This window comes from Mauremys mutica, chromosome 16, assembly GCF_020497125.1.
Source record: "Mauremys mutica isolate MM-2020 ecotype Southern chromosome 16, ASM2049712v1, whole genome shotgun sequence".
Classification (NCBI taxonomy): Eukaryota; Metazoa; Chordata; order Testudines; family Geoemydidae; genus Mauremys; species Mauremys mutica.
In genome coordinates, this window is record NC_059087.1 from 8239551 (window position 1) to 8257199 (window position 17649).

Here is a 17649-nt window from a genome sequence, read left to right on the forward strand (position 1 = left end):
GCTGAAATCATCTTACCCATCTTTGGGCTGCCATCTGTAGTACCTTCAAAAGCTTTTCCGGGATGACTTGGTCTATGATTTTCTCTACTGAGCTGATTTGGGGGCACGGCCACCAAGCTGTGAGGTCCTGTAATTTCTGAGCTACTACCCAGGCTCATATCCCATGCGGGAAGGGTTCAAGCCAGCATTGGTCCATATGCACCTCCGGAGTCAGTCCCAATCTAAGATGGCAGCCTTCACCACAGGATAGGAGCCTTCCTGCTCATCACTTACAGCTCAATAGGCTGCCTGTACCTCACCAGTCAGGAACAAAGGATCTATATGGGCTGCCCAAATTGATTCCTACCAGCACACGCCACTCTCTCAAAAGGTCTGGAGGAAAGCCTCAGTGTCATCTTCTGGCCCTAGCTTTGCCAGGCCAGAGATTAGCCAGCCCAAGCTTCCCTCTCCAGCACCAACCACATTCCACTGAGACCCTGGGTCCAGCAGCTTCTGCAGCCACTACTATTGCTGGAACTGGGCCTCTTGCCTCCGAATCCTGCCTATTGTTGCTTCTGCAGGCTCTCCATCAGCTACCAGAGCACAGTCTGTGTTTGCTGCTGCTGTTCCTGCTGCCACTGTAATGGGGCTGTCTGCTGCCACGCCATCACCAGTAGACGATCACCTTCTCCATGTCCCTTAAACATTCAAATGAGGTGGGGGTCAGTCAATCTTAGAGGGAAACAAAGTCCCTTTCTTTCCTTTCATCAACAATCCTCATTCTCCCTTGGAATCAGAAGCTGATTGAGGAGCCTGAATTATCCATTATGGGTCACATGACAGGGCTTCTCATCAGCTTACAGAAGCCTCAATGACACACCCAGAGTCTCCTTTTAGGCAGGTTTTTATGGTCCAAACTTAAACAACCAACCAAAACAAACAGCTGCTCAGCTTACACTTTGTATCTCAAGCTCTCACTGCCTCCCCTCCCAGGGGACTCGAAGTCCTGCTTGCAAGCAGCTTCTTGCTTTTGGTTCACTCTCCCTCAGCAAGTTCCTTCTCACAGCCAACCCTATATTGGGAACTCCCTCAAACCCTTTAGAGCCACAGCTGCAACCCCACCCCCTTAATTAGCCCAACTAGGAGCACCTGCTCTGGCACAGGAACGCTGGATCTACTTCAGTTACAGGAGCCAGCCACCCTGTGACAGTCCAATTAAAGAGATCATAAAAACCAAATCATGTGCTATAACCACAGCTACAAGCTTTTAAGTGCTCCAATAGGCATGTGAAAGATGTACAAACACAGTTTGAATACAATGATGATGTCATACTAAGAACAACTCTGGGAAATTGGGAGGGTGGGTTTTTAAGCATGGGGGGGGGAGGGAAGTTATTCATGAGCTTCTTAGTTTCACTGCAAATGGAGGAGAGGTTTTGACAGTAGAGCTTTCCCATTGTCATGCGCATTTTGGAATCTACTCAAGCTCCCGACTTGACAAACTGGAGTGGGAATTCTCAAAAAAACAAACAAACACACACACACACACACACCACAACGTGCAACATATAGCAGAGTTTTCCCAAATGCACAGGGTTTCTCAAAGTAGAAGGGAAAAAATAGAGTTAATGAACTACTTCCCTTTTCTGCCCTCAACCCACCGCCAATGGGCTGTGACAAGCACCACAAAAGAGCACTTTTCAGAGGCTTGTCCCAGTATCTCAGTTGTGTGGGTTTCTTCTCCCTCCTTTCCCCCACCATGCTGTGGCAAAAAATGAGTCGACACCACAGGTTCAACTGCACGACAAGCTGTGCGTAGGTGAAATTCACAGTGTGATGATTGCTACTGGAAGTGCAAATCCAAGTGGGTGAATATTGGCATGAACTGTGCTGTATGTAACTAAGATTAGGACTAGCAATATGGAGAATCCATAACATCCTCTGCAGCCTGGGTAGCTCAATACATCTCTAGCCCAAACATGCTGTAATTACAGGAGGAGGGAGCAAAATACAGATGGCCTTCCTCCCCTATTTCCATCAGAAGAGGTGCCAGTGCTAAATCTCCATTATTCATCCTGCTGAAACAACAACTCATAGGCTTTTAGTGCTGGATATAGGATAGCAGGTTCCCAATGTGTCCAACACAAGGCAGAATAATTTTAAGTCCTGGAGATGGTTTACAATTTGGTACAGTCAGTGGTTCTCAAACTTTTTCAGACTGTGGACCAACCACTTCTAAAGAGAGGAAGATTTTTTAAAGGCACCAACTCAACTCCCAGACTTTCATCCCTTGCCCTGAAGCAGCTTCTGTGCTTGGTTATATAAAGAAATAATGCTAGGCAGTATTCAAGATGACAAGAGTAAAACAAACTCACTTTACTGTGCAGAGCAGAAGGTGCCATCTGCCCCTCAATTATTTTTCCCCTTTATCCATACTTTATTTCCTGTGAGCGCAAAGGTAGAGTTTTATTGGTTCTGAACCTCCTCTTGTAGCCTACTGCACTGCAAAACGTGATCACGGTTGAATTTATCCCAAGTAATAGTAATAATTGGAGATATACCAATCTCCTAGAACTGGAAGGGACCTTGAAAGGTCATCTAGTCCAGCCCCTGCCTTCACTAGCAGGACCAATTTTTTCCCCAGATCCCTAAGTGGCCTCCTTAAGGACTGAACTCACAACCCTGGGTTTAGCAGGCCAATGCTCAAACCACTGAGGTATCCCTCCAGGGATATGAAGCAGCCATGCAGGACACAAAGGTGCACTTGGAAAAAATTTTATTTTAATTTGTCAAGAAAGCCTCTAGAAGCCCTGATGGTGAAAAGAGTTCTAGGCTGGGCTGTAGCTAAGAGGCAGCATAACTTGAAAACCAATGTGACAGAGCAGTTCTGCAAACCGCCTGGAAGTGTTACACTAACCCCAGTGTGAAAACAATGGACAGTGCAATACAGGGGACCTTTTCTAGGTTACAATCCAGAAATGGACTGTGACCTTTCATTCAGTTACATACTCTTGAAACAAAACCTTTCCTGTGCGGCCCACGGACTCTCAGCTACAGCAAAAAAAAAAAAAAAAAAATTAAATGGCACTCTTTTTAAAAGAGTTCATCCAAGATTTTCTCAGGGAGATCTTGTCTTCACTGAGTGTAGCGCCACAGATAATCTACCTGTGTTATTACTCTAAATTCTTCCCCAACCTCAATACCCAATTTCATTCCTCCTGACATTTCCTGATGGAATCAAGTCAGGATTCTCAAACTGAGCCCATCAACCCCACTCCGGAAAGCAACGCACTCCAAAAGAGTGCACACAACAGAATTCAGGGCCTCATATTAAAAAAGAAAGTGTTTCTGCTCCTTCTCCCCTGTTGATGTTCATAAGGGTCTTTTCAGTTATCTTCTCTTGTGCCAACTGACCACACATGGAAACAGTGACGATGACTGAACACAAAGCTCTACCAAAAGCACAGAGTAAACGAAGAGATTTAGAGGTTACTTGTAATGACAGAATGTCCAAAGATTCCTGGCAAAACAAGTTTAAGAAGATGTCCCTTTAAGCTGACTGGAGGGGCAGCTGTTGAACAATGCAAGGTATTTTCCCTCAGAATCACCTGCTCTGGGAGTGCCTCAGAGTGAGAGTGGTCTCCAATTCCCTCAATCTCTGACAGTTTCTACCTGCTCAGTAGGGTTGCCAACATTGCATTTCAAAAATACAGGACAAACCCATGGGCCACATAGGAATAATGGAGGGATGGCCAGGCCAAACTTGAGTGGTGGTTGGCACTGCAACCCTGTGCCCCAGGTCAAGCTGCCAACCAGAAGTATTTCTCAGATTGAAGTACTGAATAAAAGGCGTCCCATACTGATTTAACACAAGATGGGCAATTTTTTATGTAAATAAGGCTCATCTCTTATAATACGGAACTGCTGGCAACCCTATTGCTCAGGCTGTTCTCTGCCAGGTCTATTTCTCTCCCTCACTTGCAGAGAGCCAAACACCACCTAGAACAACACTACTTGCTTCCCTTATGGGCAGTCTGGCCATTTGTTTCAGGCCGAGCACGGAGTGCTGATGATTGGACTAACTGAGGCAAGAGAGTATGCCAGCAGTGTAGGTTTCACCCTGCCAGCAGGCTGGAGGAAGTGGAGAGGAATACAAAGGAAAGGTGCAGGTTCAGAGAGGGCAAGGAAGACAATGAGGGGGAAAGAAGGACAAGGAAATCCAAGAGTCCTTCCAGCCCAGTCTCCCTCTCATCATGAGAATCCCATTAGTCCCTTGGACTCTGCCAGGGACTTATCACACTGAGCCCCTAGCATTCCAATCCATGGCACTGAGAGAGAGAGAGAGACACAACATATCTATTACAAACCTCAACTCTCTGTGTCCAGTAGCTCAAGTCATGACACCAGCTCACGATGCCTCGCAGGCATCGGATCCCATTGACAGAGCAGAACTCTAGAGCCCTTCAAAATACGTGGGCTAATTTCTCACACGAGTAACATTGCTCACACGCTAGCTCCACTGAACTTTTATTGCTTCGCACGTCTTTGTACAGCCATCTTCCTCCTGGGAGTCCTACCAAGGCTTCACAGTCAATTGCAATGAAATGAGAAACTGGATGTGATGCAATTTAAAAAATTTCGCCCAACAAATGTCAGCAATCACAACTGTCAAATAAATAGTCAAGATGTACTCTGCTTTGAAACAGAGAGGAAAAAACACATCATTTGTCCAGATACCCATGTCTACAAACTGTCCACACCACTGAGCTGGCAAGAGATGTTTATAGCCCATAAGATGCTCGAGCCTAGATGGGAAAGAAATTGATCTCTCTGCCTCCTCACTTCAGGCACATGATATTTCAGAGAGGGAAGAGTGGTCTATTTCAAGGCTGAACTGTGATTATGTAGACAGCACCTAGCATATTGTGGGAGCCACAAGAACACAGATAATAAATCATGAAAAGAAGGTTTGGGTTTTTTTAAATGAATTATAGAAAGACCTTTATGTGAAAAACAAGCACACCACTTTTTTATACTGAAATTTCACTTTCAGCACATTCCATTAGCCATCCCTTACTGAGCCAAAAACAACAAGGCACAAGGGACTTGGTCAATGAGCAGCAAACAGGAAATATGAAGATGTGCATAGTGTTTAAAGCACAAACGGTACACTCACCTTTGCATTTTGCAGAAGGTCATACACTGGGTGTTTATATTTAATGTATAAAATTATATTTGACTCAGCATTGGATACAGTATGTGCAGGAGCCTTGATTTCAAGATTCTCTAGGGAGCGATCAAGTTTCTGCATACATTTCCCCTCCCCTTCAACAGAGAAATAAAACAACATTTTCCATTTCTACAGCGATTTACATCTGAGGATCTCAAAGTGCTTCACAAAAAGTACCACATAAATAGATACTGACACTCATTCTACAAGCGATCTACTGAGGCACAAGGAGGTTAAGCAACTTGCCCACAGTCACACAGCAAGTCAGTGGTAGTTCCCATAACAGAGCCCAGGTCTACTACTCACTCCAAAACCCCAGATCTCAACACTAGAAATACTGTCTCCCCTAACAAGCAGGTTTTTTATCCTGCATTGTTCCAGTGTATTCACATCTTAAAAATATTAGTGTTACTCATGAGTAATTTGAGGAAAACCAATATGCTGCCACTATATGGTGGTGGAATTTATGCAGATCATCATCAAAGAACAGGACTGTGCATCTCTGTCAACTATCAGCACCATTTTAGCCTTTAACTCAAAGAACCCAGAGGCATGTGTGTTCCAATTGCATTATTCTGCCCAAATAAAATTATTTTTTCCTTTTCTAAGATATGAAACGACAGCATTATTACAGTCACAACCACAGTGATTTAATAATTTAAACAAAAGCACGTACACAAGAGGAGCATATTAAGAAGTGTTTCATTACTGCTAGAAACTGGATTTCTGATCCCTGAAACTACAAGTGCTATTGAAAATTATACGCCAAAAATACTTAGTTCAAAACTACAATTTAATCATATAAAATACTGTAACAGATGTCAGTGGTTTTTACAGCGCTTTTTACATGAAATAAAGCTCTCGGAGTTAATGAGTTATCGGATAGTTATGATTCCCACCAGTGGAAATGGATTACTCACAAAATAGGATTTACAAAGCAAACAGTGAATTAAGAAGCTGTACACACCTTACTCTTCCTCATCCATCTTAAGCCAAGACTCTCTTACCAACTCGGCCAATGTCTGAGGCTGGAGACTGAAAGAATACCCCACTTGCTCAACGCCCATCTGTAAGACAGGGATGATACTATTTACAGGGCTATTTTAGGATTTAATTAAACTACACGGAGACAGCACCAGGTACATGCAGGTGCTTTAAAAACTCTAGACCTGGCTGTGGAGATAAGTTATTATAGTAAAGACATTTTGGCACTCTCAGCTATAGCCGAAATCTAGTTATTAGCCAAGATCAATGACTAACATGTTATTACTTAACATTTAATTATACACCCATAAACATAAGCTTAGAGCAAGAGCATATAAGCATGTCTCTTTAGAGCTACATTTATTGTTCTAATAGTCCCATTAAGAATTTAAAAAATAATTTTGTATTCATTGTAATAGCACTGAACATGATTTATTTATCTGGCATTAACATCAGTGTTGTTTTATTTCCATAGGACTTTTACTATTTCCATATTAATTAAATTATACCTACAAAACACAACATTAATAAAAAAAACCATTCATTTTAACTGGACAGTTGTAATATTTTATATATTTAAAATCAGTAAGATTATTTTCAAGTAACAAAGCAAAATTTCTAGAACTAGTTATTTTCTCCCAACCTATCAAACAGAAATGTTTTTAGAAAAAGGGGAAGAGGATAGGGTGGGGGGAGAAACCTTAGTATTACAGTACTAACAGTTGCCTTAGATCAGATGAATTTTGCTCATATCCCAAGTAGACAGAGAGAGAGCAATGCAGCTCTTAGCATACAACACAACATATAACCTATGTATTTTTCTTTTAATGCAGTTTTGCAACTAAAAACAAGTTGGAGACTGGAGCATGTGACCAGCCAGCCTTCTGCAAACCACTGGTAACTGCTCTGTGGACCATGATGCTGGAATATCTGTACTAGATCATAATGAAGACTCTGCCCCTGCCAAGTTTCAAACTTCAGCCATGTTTATAGTGTTATAATAAAAACTCTTCTGTAACCTTATCTTTAAACAGGCAGTACCAGGAGACCATTAGAACACTCAAAATGGTAACATTTTAGCATTTAACAGAGAGTAACCAAGGCTGGAGGACACACCATTACTACATGAGTAGAGGAGATGTGATCATACACCCAACATTGTCAATTTCAGTGAACTATAAGGGGCTACTTAGAAAAAGTATTCACTGAAAGCATATGCTTTGCCTAAACATTGTGTAGCTGTTTCTTCCCCTTCTGCCACATTATGAAATGAACATCAAAATGTTGTCTGAACAAGATGCCATTTTACCTCACTTGATGAATCTGCTTGTACTTTGAAATCAAGTTTTCAGTTGCTGTGGTAGAGCTGGGTAGTATGTTTCTTTCTCAGAATCTTTGGTATGTAAATGGATACAGACATTTTAGTATCTCTTCCCCCTCCTCACCCCACTTTAAATGTATGTCTATGTAAGCTGGACTGAAGTGAAAACAGCAGACAATTTGAATGGAAGTGAAGGAATTAAATTAACAACAGATCTTTAAAGTCATTAGAGGCTACACTAATGGGTCACTCAGGATAGGGAGGTTACTCATCTGTAACTGCAGGTTCTTCGAGATGCACGGTATCTATCTGTATTCCACGTCGAATACGCATGCACACTATGCGCTTCAGCCCAGAATTCTTGCAAACAGTGTCCACTGGCCCACACATGCACCATCGCTCTCCCATGCTTCCAATAGAGGGCATAAAGGGTGGTGCAGGCTGACGCCTCTCCAGTTTCCCATTCTTACTGCAGTGTAATGAACCTGCAGCAGAGAGGATGGAGAGCGGGTAGTGGAATACAGATAGGAACCATACATCTTTAAGGACCTCCAGATACAAGTAAGTAACCTTCATTTCTTCTTCGAGCAATGGTCCTTAGGTGTATTCCACACGTGAGAGATTAACAAGCAGTAGTCAAACAGGTGGTGAAAGGACGCAGAAGTAATGGCTGATCGTAGTACTGCTGTCCCCACAGCCGTATCAACGGCTGATGATTGTACCAGGGTGTACTGTCCCGTGAAAGTATGCAAAGAGCTCCAAGTGGCTGCCCTACACATCTCTACTGTAGGTACGTCTCTCAGAGATGCAGCTTGCACCCTGATGAAACGAGCCTTTGCTCTTTCTAGGGAGATGAGGGGTGGGGAACTAGGTGGTAACAAAGGAAAATTCAACCCAAGATCCATTTTGAAAGTCTCTGCACTATATAGGTTGACCTCTTGATCACTCTGCTATGGAAATAAATATTCAGATGTCTTTCTACTGTCCTTTGCTCATTGCAAATAAAAGGCCAAAGACCTCCGAATGTTCAGAGAATGCAGTCGTCTCTCCTCTTCCAAGGCATGTGGTTTAGGGAAAAAATACAGATAAGTGGATGATCTGACTCGTGAAACTCAGAAACTGCCTTGGGTATGAATCTGGGGTGGAGACATAGCAAGACCATTTCCTTACAGAAAGATAGTATTCGGTGGGCCCAATAGGAGTGGGTAATGCAGGTAGGGGACAGCATATATGTCTTCCAGGGAGATGTATGTCTCTGACCATCCTGGAGTATGAGGAGGGTCTATTGATGGAGCCAGAGTCTGTCTGGTCACCATGGCAGTCTGCTCCCTCTGGGGCTGCGTCAATAACCGGTACCACCTCAGTTTCAAAGTGGATGGAAGCACCAGGAGCTGTCTATCCCATGTCTTTACCACCAGAGCCAGTGCTGGAACGGTCAGATCTGTACCCTTCTGCACCATCTTTTTTTGTTGAGAAGGTTTAGTTGGGCCTAAGACCTTAGTGCCCAAACACACTGGCTCTCCTGACTATGGCGAGGTTGGGGAGGGATCTCTCCTCTTTGGGACAGTCTTAGACATGGATGACTTGTCCTTATGTCTATGAGAGCGTCCTTACTCTCCTCTGAAGCCTTCTCTGTAGGCTTAACAGACAGCCTCCATTCCCAAGCTCATGCTCGGAGGAGCGCTGCCTGCTTGTTGAGGCCATGTATGAGGGGAGGGAGAGAGTGGTTCCTAGCCTGCATCTGACTGGGGCTTCATTGACTTCTCCATGAAGTGTTTTCTGAGTCTCAGTTCCTTACCCTCACAAGTTCTGGGGAGAGGGAAAGACTGGCAGATGCTGCACTTGGAGGAAACATGAGCCTCCGAAGAAGCAGAGGCAGTGTTGATGTTTGTCACTAACAGAAAAGGAGCAAGGCCAGGAAACACAGTTTTTGAACCTTAGGACTCTGGGCATAATCCCAGCCTTCCTGGGGGGAAAAGCTATCTATGTATCTATGCTATACTATAAAAACTACTATAAACTAAGCTATATATATTTCTTAAAGGAATGACATAGCAAAAAGGAACTGAGGACACTGAAGAGTCTAACTCAGACCATGTGACAGTGAGAAGGAAATTGAGAGGTATTGGCCTGCATCGCCCTTTCTACCGTTGGTTTGGCACACGAGGAGAGCTACAGCGCATGCATGGGTCAATGGAGACTGCTTGAAAGAAATTCCAGACTCAGGCGCATGGTGTGCATGCATCTCGCACGTGTGGAATACAGATAGAGACCATCACTCAAAGAAGAAATTAATCCATCTGAAAGCTTCCATGCACTACAATAAAGTACATTTTTTTTGTAAAGACTTATTTATAGAAGGTATAAGTCAACTTAATTGGCAAAAGTACCATTTGATTTAGCTTAGCTCTCAACAAGTCTTCCTCGTAGGATTTTGTATTTGTATGCAACGGATGTTAGGATCAGGGCTGGTTCAAGAAAATTTGGCAGGTTTCTGCAGAACCATTCATTTTAATCCAAAGCTGCAGAATCAAGTAGTCAGTGTGCTATATGTTTCCACTCACCTGCCTCAATCCCCTCTTCTATAACAGATGGAGGGTGTGGGGAGATGTTTCACAGATGAGGGAAGTCAATAGGTAGCATGTCCAGAACTGATGTGGTTATTTGTGGAGGGACATATAGGGTTATTGGCTGGATGCTTTCCATTGAAGAGAAGGAGGGGGCAATTATGAGAGGCTGGCCTATGAGGCAGATACCCCAATCCCCTACAGGGCTCTCACTTGGCATGAACCCACTCAACCACAAGTCAAGTGGCAAGACAGCAGAAAACGTCATACTAGCATTTCAACATGTCCCTGATGAGATGGGGCATCCCATGACTTGAGGCCACTGTTGGCTGCAGGTTTAGCAAAAATGTGAGAGACTGGTTTCTCTTAGAATATTACTACTTTAAAAAAATATATGAAAAAAGATGTATTGCTACATTCTACAGCAAGAGTCCCAAGCACTGCAGCTTATACTACCCGGTATGTTTTTTCATTGGTATAATTTAATTAATATTGAGATAGAGGGAACCTCTTATGGAAATAGGCATGGAGGGGGTTGGTTTTTTTCCCCCGTTTATAAAAAGGGAATGATTCCGAGAACACAATCAAGTGAAATAAGTTCCCTAAATTATATACATTTTTCTGACACAGTTGCATGCCCAAACAACATCCTCATTTTGCAGTGATCACATATTTGCTAAAAGTGTGTTTCTAGATGTTTAGGGAAGCAGATGTATGTCTAAGGCCAACTGTAAAGGTCCTGTTTTTATAATCCTCTGTACAATAAGAGTTAGAGATGGGGCCAAACCTGGGGCCAGACACCTCAGAACTTGGGACAAGTCTCGATCCAGACAAAAGCTTTTTATCTTAGCCTTTATCTCTACTCACAGCCATGGTGACGACCTAGGGTTAAGTGCAGCCGTCTAGCGAGACAATGGGTAACGCATGGAGTACGCCCGGAAAAGACGTACAGATCCCACCAACACAAAGCGAGCATAAATCTAAACCAGGATTGTATGCAGCCCGCGGTAACCCTGGATCATATTACTGCTTCCTGCTTTCCCACCTTCTGAACTTCCTGGCATCCTGTTTGGAGAACAGGTCTTTGTCCTTGAATTAAAACTGCTAAAGACAGCACAAAGAGCACAAGCACTTCAGTGTTCATTTTACTACAGGTGCAATCAGAATGCTGGATTAACAGTCTGTTCATTTTGTTCCAACACAACTCAAGCTATCAGGAGTTTAGTCATGTGAGGTGGTAGTGCCCTTTATTCCTATGGACTTGAGTGGGAGCCAGCAGCCCTCAGCAACTCACAGCACTGGGCTCTGTATTCACAGTAAAATGGCTGGTGTACGGTCAATTTTAAAGTTGCCTCAACTGCCCACAATGTGAGAATGCTGTATCCCAGTGACTCAGCCCACCCAAAACAAACAAAAACAACTGAATTTGTTAAAGACTGAGACATGCACAAAACAAAACCACCACCCTGATTCCCAGGAAGTTTAGATGTCCCCCTCAGCCCTGCCCCCACTGAATAAAACAATACATCTATCTCACGCCTCCACACCCCTCTGTCAAACTCTAACTCCCACTTGAATCCAAAGGGGGGGGGGTTAATCATTGATTCAAGATGGCAGATAAGTCAAGAGTAGGGATGTAAAAACGGGCTGGGGATTCAAGAGAAATGCCACATGAGTCTGCCTCCACAGGTCAGGGGAAACAGCCATGAGTAAAGGGGAAGTGGTTGAAAATACATCTGAGGGAAGATCTCAGTGCAAAAAATCGTAAAAGGGCTGTGAGAGAGATCTTACAATCAATGCCTGACCTCTGTTGACAACTCTCACAATTTTATCACAAGTCTTGTAACATCTGGCATTCTTCTTAAGAGGCTTAGCTTCTGGAGTCATGTTATTACACTGCACAACAATCTCAGCTTTCATTTTAAAATGTTGTTTCTTATCCTCATGATTGCTGAGAAAACATTGAAAAAAAAAAGAGATACCTAAAACTCAACCCAAAAAGGCAAATAAAAAAAATTTATTTACTCTTTTTAAAATCCTCAGTCTTTTGGGGCCAGCATTCTACCAGTGCCATTCTATTTTCTTCAATAGTAATCCAATACTTAGTCTATCTACTTGTGAATCTGCTATGATTTTAATTAATGCACCATTTCACATGGACACAATGTGACAAACCTACTGAGCAAAATTCAGATGTGTTTTAACTTCTCTGTGGTCAAAAGTGGTACATCAGGGGGCTCTCTGTCCACAAATCCTATAAATTCATTGCAAACACGACCACAGTGAATGCTACAGCTAAAGGATTTATGGGCACTTTAAGCATCCTCTTTTTTTGGAAATAGACAAGGGCACATTTTTCAAAAGTGACTTAAGGGTCTTAAGACACTTTTGAAAATTTTGCCCTTTGTCTAATTCGATGCCATATAACATTTCCAGCCATCCCAGAAGAAAGACAGGAGGCAATGGAATGGATGTGGTTTACTTGCCGCAACTTTATTCTCTTAACATATCTGGGAGTACCCAGCAACAAATTGTACAGTACAGGTCATCTCCCATCCCCTAACCATTTCCACAAATCCCCAGCCTGGCCCCAGCCATCTGGTTGCTGGGACCCCATTGTCCCCCATTATAGGAGGTATAAGGGGCTAGAAAAGGAGGGGGTCAGCTCTTCGCTGAACCAGATGGAGTCCCAACCCCCACCTTCCTCAAGCTAGAAAAAAAGAGGGGGGGTATTTTCATATACAAAATGGACATGAAAAAAGTCTGCAGACTAAATGTCTTGTCTATCCTTACGCTCCAATTCATGGTCCCACTGGAGCTAGTGAGCCCATGCACAGGAGTAGAGATTAGAGCAGCAGAAACGCTCACGATTAGGTTCTAGAACCTATCACCCCCACTAAGAGCTCCCTCCCACCATAAAGGAGTACACATTTTCCATTTGGAGTTAAGGAAGCTAACAAAATAAGTATGAAAATTAAAGGGGGGGTGGGGAGAGAAAACAGACCATAAGAACATTAGAACAGCCATACTGGGTCAGACCAGCGGTCCATCTAGCCGAGTATATTCTCTCTTCCAACAGTGGCCAGTGCCAGATGCATTCCTTGTCGTCCAGTTCCAGCTTCTGGCAGTTTTTTCACTGTTTATACTAGCCAATGGCACTTTCTGTAGTGCTCTAGCAAAATCCTGCAAAAGCTTGCCCACTTGAATTCCCTTACAGCACATGCACTCACATACGCACAAGGAAACACTGCCCCCTAAATCAGCAAGGTATTTCTTTTGCAAGCCAGTTGCTTTGCATGCCCAGAGAATTATTTCACCAAAAATGTGAAAAGCATTTTTCTCACCATGGAGAATTATTTGTATGTCCAGCAGTACTCACCTTGAAATGAATAATCTGATACAGGGCTTTGGAGCTGTGCTCCGGCTCCGCTCCAGCTCCAGGCGAAAACCTGCAGCTCCACTGCTCCGGAGCTGCTCCGCGCTCTGCTCCAAAGCCCTGATCTGATATAGTGCAAGAGGTCAAGAACACTTTAAAAAAAAAGAAGTTGCTAACTAGATCTTGACCAGATATAGCTGTTGCCATCTAAAGTGCCAAGAACCCATAGCTTAATGAGTTCCCAATTACACAGCTACCCTATACAACAAAACTCAGCATTTCAAGAGCTGAATTGAACCAGTACTCAGAAATTTCAATCAGTTACAACCAGGCCTCATTTTTTCTAAAGGTTTTTTCTCCAGATATTGCCAATAGGCTCTGAACCAAAATAATCACTTTATGAATTAATGACACCATTTTCAGAAGTGCTGGGTATCTACAACTCCCACAAAAGGAACTGGGAGACGCTACTGACCAGCACTTCTTAAATGTCCACAGTACTTGTCCAAGTTTTCAATTTCTGCTAAGCCTGCAAATACAGGAGGTTGTTTTGCTGGGTTTTTATTTTTGGTTGGGGAGACGGTGAGATTTAAGACAACTGTTATTTACCTTTCTGTAGTGGTTGGTATTGATTTTTGCCTTCAGTATTGTCTATGCCTTCTCATTTCCACAGCAGGACAAAATTCTGGAAACAGGGCAGGTAGAAGCTATTGTGTCTTTGGTTTCTAACCTCGTATACTTCAGCCACGACAGTTCTAGAAGGCAGTGAGGAAAAGGAAAACTTGGCATCTCAATAATAGACACAGTCACTTCTCTAAAACCTGGTTCGAGATTACATGTCTCAGAACATCGTTTCTTAAGGAGGAGGGATATCAGAGTATATCGCTCTATTGGGTCTTTCAACATGCAAAGTGTAAATCTGTTGTAGAGGATACAGCCCAGCTGACTTCCATGTACGTGACTAGATCTAAATTTGTTCCTTTAAAATGGATATGCTCTGAACCGATTAACCTTTCCCTGGTGCCACTTGTGACAATGTACCCTCCAGACTGCAAGTGCATGTTACACTCTTCCCTTATGAAAGGGTACTATCTAATTTCATAAGGATGGAACCAAACTGGTCCTATAGAATTTAACAGAAAATTAGATCCCTTTTATCGTATCCCAGGGAAACAATTCTTTCTAGGTCTTTTCCTTAAAGGTTTGCTCATCAGGTCTTACTTTTAAAGAAACTGGGCCAAATCATCCCGGGTGTAACTTCAATGACGTCAATGGAGTTACAGCAGGGATAAAACTGGGCCATTATTTTTATGTCCATGAATTATGTGCCCACTAAGAACAAAATCAGGTTAAGTGAGTGTATCTAAAACCTATCCAGCAGAGATAAATTAACATCTATATGTGGAATGTATTTTCACCAATTCTATTTCCTGCTGCGCATTTAGAGCTATATAAATTTTATGTCAAATTTGACTTCTGTAGCACTGAGCTACAATGCAAGACTAAAGTGACAAGCGGCATTCACACTTTATATCCTGTTTTGATAAAGAAAAGTACCAAGAAAATCTTTACCAGGAAAAGGTCTTTAAAGAAAACTGCAAATGTCAGACAAAAAGCACCACCACGAACAAATACTGACACATTAGAATTCCCAGTAATTGTTGGTTACTTTAAAGAGATGAGTAAGTGAAGTAATATATTTTATTGGATCAACTTCTGTTGGTGGAAAAGAAGAGTTCTGTGTAGCTCAAAAGTGTGTACCTTCCACCACCAGAAGTTGGTCTCAAAAAATATATTTTACCTGACCTACCTTGCCTCTTTCATATCCTGGGACCAACACAGAGACACTTGCAGTGCTGTAGCCAATATAAACATCACACTCTGCATATCAGCCAGTAACAAAGCCCAATAGCCTTGTTGTGATCCCTTGTCTCTTAGTAAATCCTAACAGGATTAAATATAAATATCAAAACTAACAACATGAAATGGTAGTTTAAACACCAACAATATTCTCCTGTGAATACTCATTACCAGAAAGTCTCAAACACCGACACAGAAGGGGGAGACAAAAACCAGGCAGATAGATGAAACAGGCATTTACTTGGATAACAAAAACAAATAAATCATGGCTCAGCACGAGAGAGTTTCTATCTACTAGTAAAAACCAGCATAGGTTTTCAAAACACAAAATCGTACAGCTCTCATATAATGCATTCCCCCGGAACTCCCTACCCCATTCTCTACAGCATTAGATATTGCTGACTTCCTAAGGCAGAGTACTGGACTAAACTGACCACAGGATGTGTACGACCTGATAAGATCTATAACCAAAATTTTCCAAAACTCCATATTCAAAGGTCTGACTGGCAGATGTTAATGCATTTGAGTAAATTTACTCATGTGGTAATGTCACTATGGGCATGGTTAGAGTTACTCACATGCATAAATATTTGCAGAATTATATCCTTATGCTTTTAAGGATAAATGGCTTATTTTTCAGAAGCATCCATAAATGCCAGTGAGGTCAGCAGGAGCTGCAGGTGCTCATCACCTTTGGAAAATCAAGTCACTTTTCTTTAGGTGCCTAGCTTAGACTATTTCTGGCCCCATGTCCCTAGATGAAGCTCTGGCCAGAAAGGAATGGTCTTATTTGGGATGGTCTTTTTTCCATTGTTTTCCCATAATATTAATAATATTTTCCCTACAACAATCCAGAACAGTTCAATTTAATTCCCACCCCTGCCTCCCAGCCTTGGAATCAAAATAACTTAAGCTGGAAAATGTGCAACCTCCCTAAGCCTTTATTTACACTATCACAAACCACAAGGGAAGGATCTGGCCAAGTTTTGCAGCTGGAATGGGAATGGCAGAAGAGAGCATGCTCTAGTTTTTGCAACTGTGACATTTTACATATTGGGGAGGGGAATCTGTGGAAAGGGTGGAATCAGAGGCCCCAATCCTGTAATCAGATCCCCACAGGTATATCTTTATGACCACTGAGTCCCACTGAAATCAGTAGGGCTTTGTATGTGCAGATCTGATTGCAAAACTAGGGCCTGACATGCTTTTGGGGGGAGTTGTTTGTTTACTTTTTTATTGTTATCTGTAAAAGAGAGGTGCAGACGTCTGTTTTCATGTTCTTAAATGTTTGATTGTAGTGAGTTCTATAATTACCTCACCCTCCAAACACAAGTATGACAAAGGTGCAAAAAAAAAATAATAATAATAATACAACCACCCCTAAACAAAATTCACAATAGAACTTCAGCCAAAAATTAAGAAATGAGAGAGAGACACACACACACACACAGATGAAAAAGTTCACATCTATAGAGAGTTACACCAGTAACAGGAAACTACTGTCAGTTGATGTTGCGGTTAGAACCACACCAGTGTCGTCAGCTCTTTCCTCCCTGTTACACTGGGTGTCCAAACAGCTCATCACGCCTAGTGCTTTTACTGCGACAATGAGAAGGGGGGAAAAAGTTTAACACACCCTTATTTCCACTAGAGATTTAAAAACATCAGTGCAGGCCGAAGTCACAGTCTTTTAAAGAGAGACACCCTGTACCTGATTGCTCTCCTCTGCTGAGAGCTAATACCAGACCCAACTCAAGTTGCTCATAATCCACTTCCCTTACCACAAGTTATCCACACTCGCGTCTCTCCTATTACCGACTCCTTTCTCCTCTCCTGTCACTGTAACTCAACAGCTGCTGTGCTAACATGCACCACCTTTAAATGCTTTTAAAATTGCTGTTCTCTCCTATCTCGCTCAACTGCATCTCCCCACACAGTCCGGTTCTCTGTCTTTTGGAGAGTGGCTGTAGCCCAGCTCTCTGAAGTGTTATCACCTTGATCTAACTCTCCTCGTAAAATGGCTTGCGATATTTCATATAAAAGATTCTACATAAAAATAGATTGTGTTGTATTGATCCATTCATCCGCCTTTAGAGTCATCTTCTAAAGTGGCCTACAATTCTCATGCTATGGGTGATGCTCAGACCACTTTCCTCAGACCACATAGCTCTAAGACTCTTGTTTAATACAGCACATGCTAAGGGTTAGATTCAGCCCGTTTACTCCCACATAGAGGCCCAGGGCTCTACAGGGGAAAACTTGCTGCAGGGTTGGTTCAGGCAACTCAGCTCAGCTGTGCACACCTGCTTTACTGGCAGCTTAGGGCAACAGT

The 17649-nt window shown here is 42.6% G+C and overlaps 1 protein-coding gene across 1 annotated transcript in view; it reads right to left on the reverse strand.

Moving 5' to 3' along the window:
* The window catches only part of PITPNM2 (phosphatidylinositol transfer protein membrane associated 2), a 197852-nt gene that overhangs the window by 155946 nt on the left and 24257 nt on the right, over positions 1 to 17649 (reverse strand). Inside the window, exon 3 of the mRNA XM_044990077.1 lies at positions 14067 to 14212. The gene's annotated coding sequence lies outside the window, so the exon portion shown is untranslated. The remainder of the gene's footprint in view (positions 1 to 14066; positions 14213 to 17649) is intronic.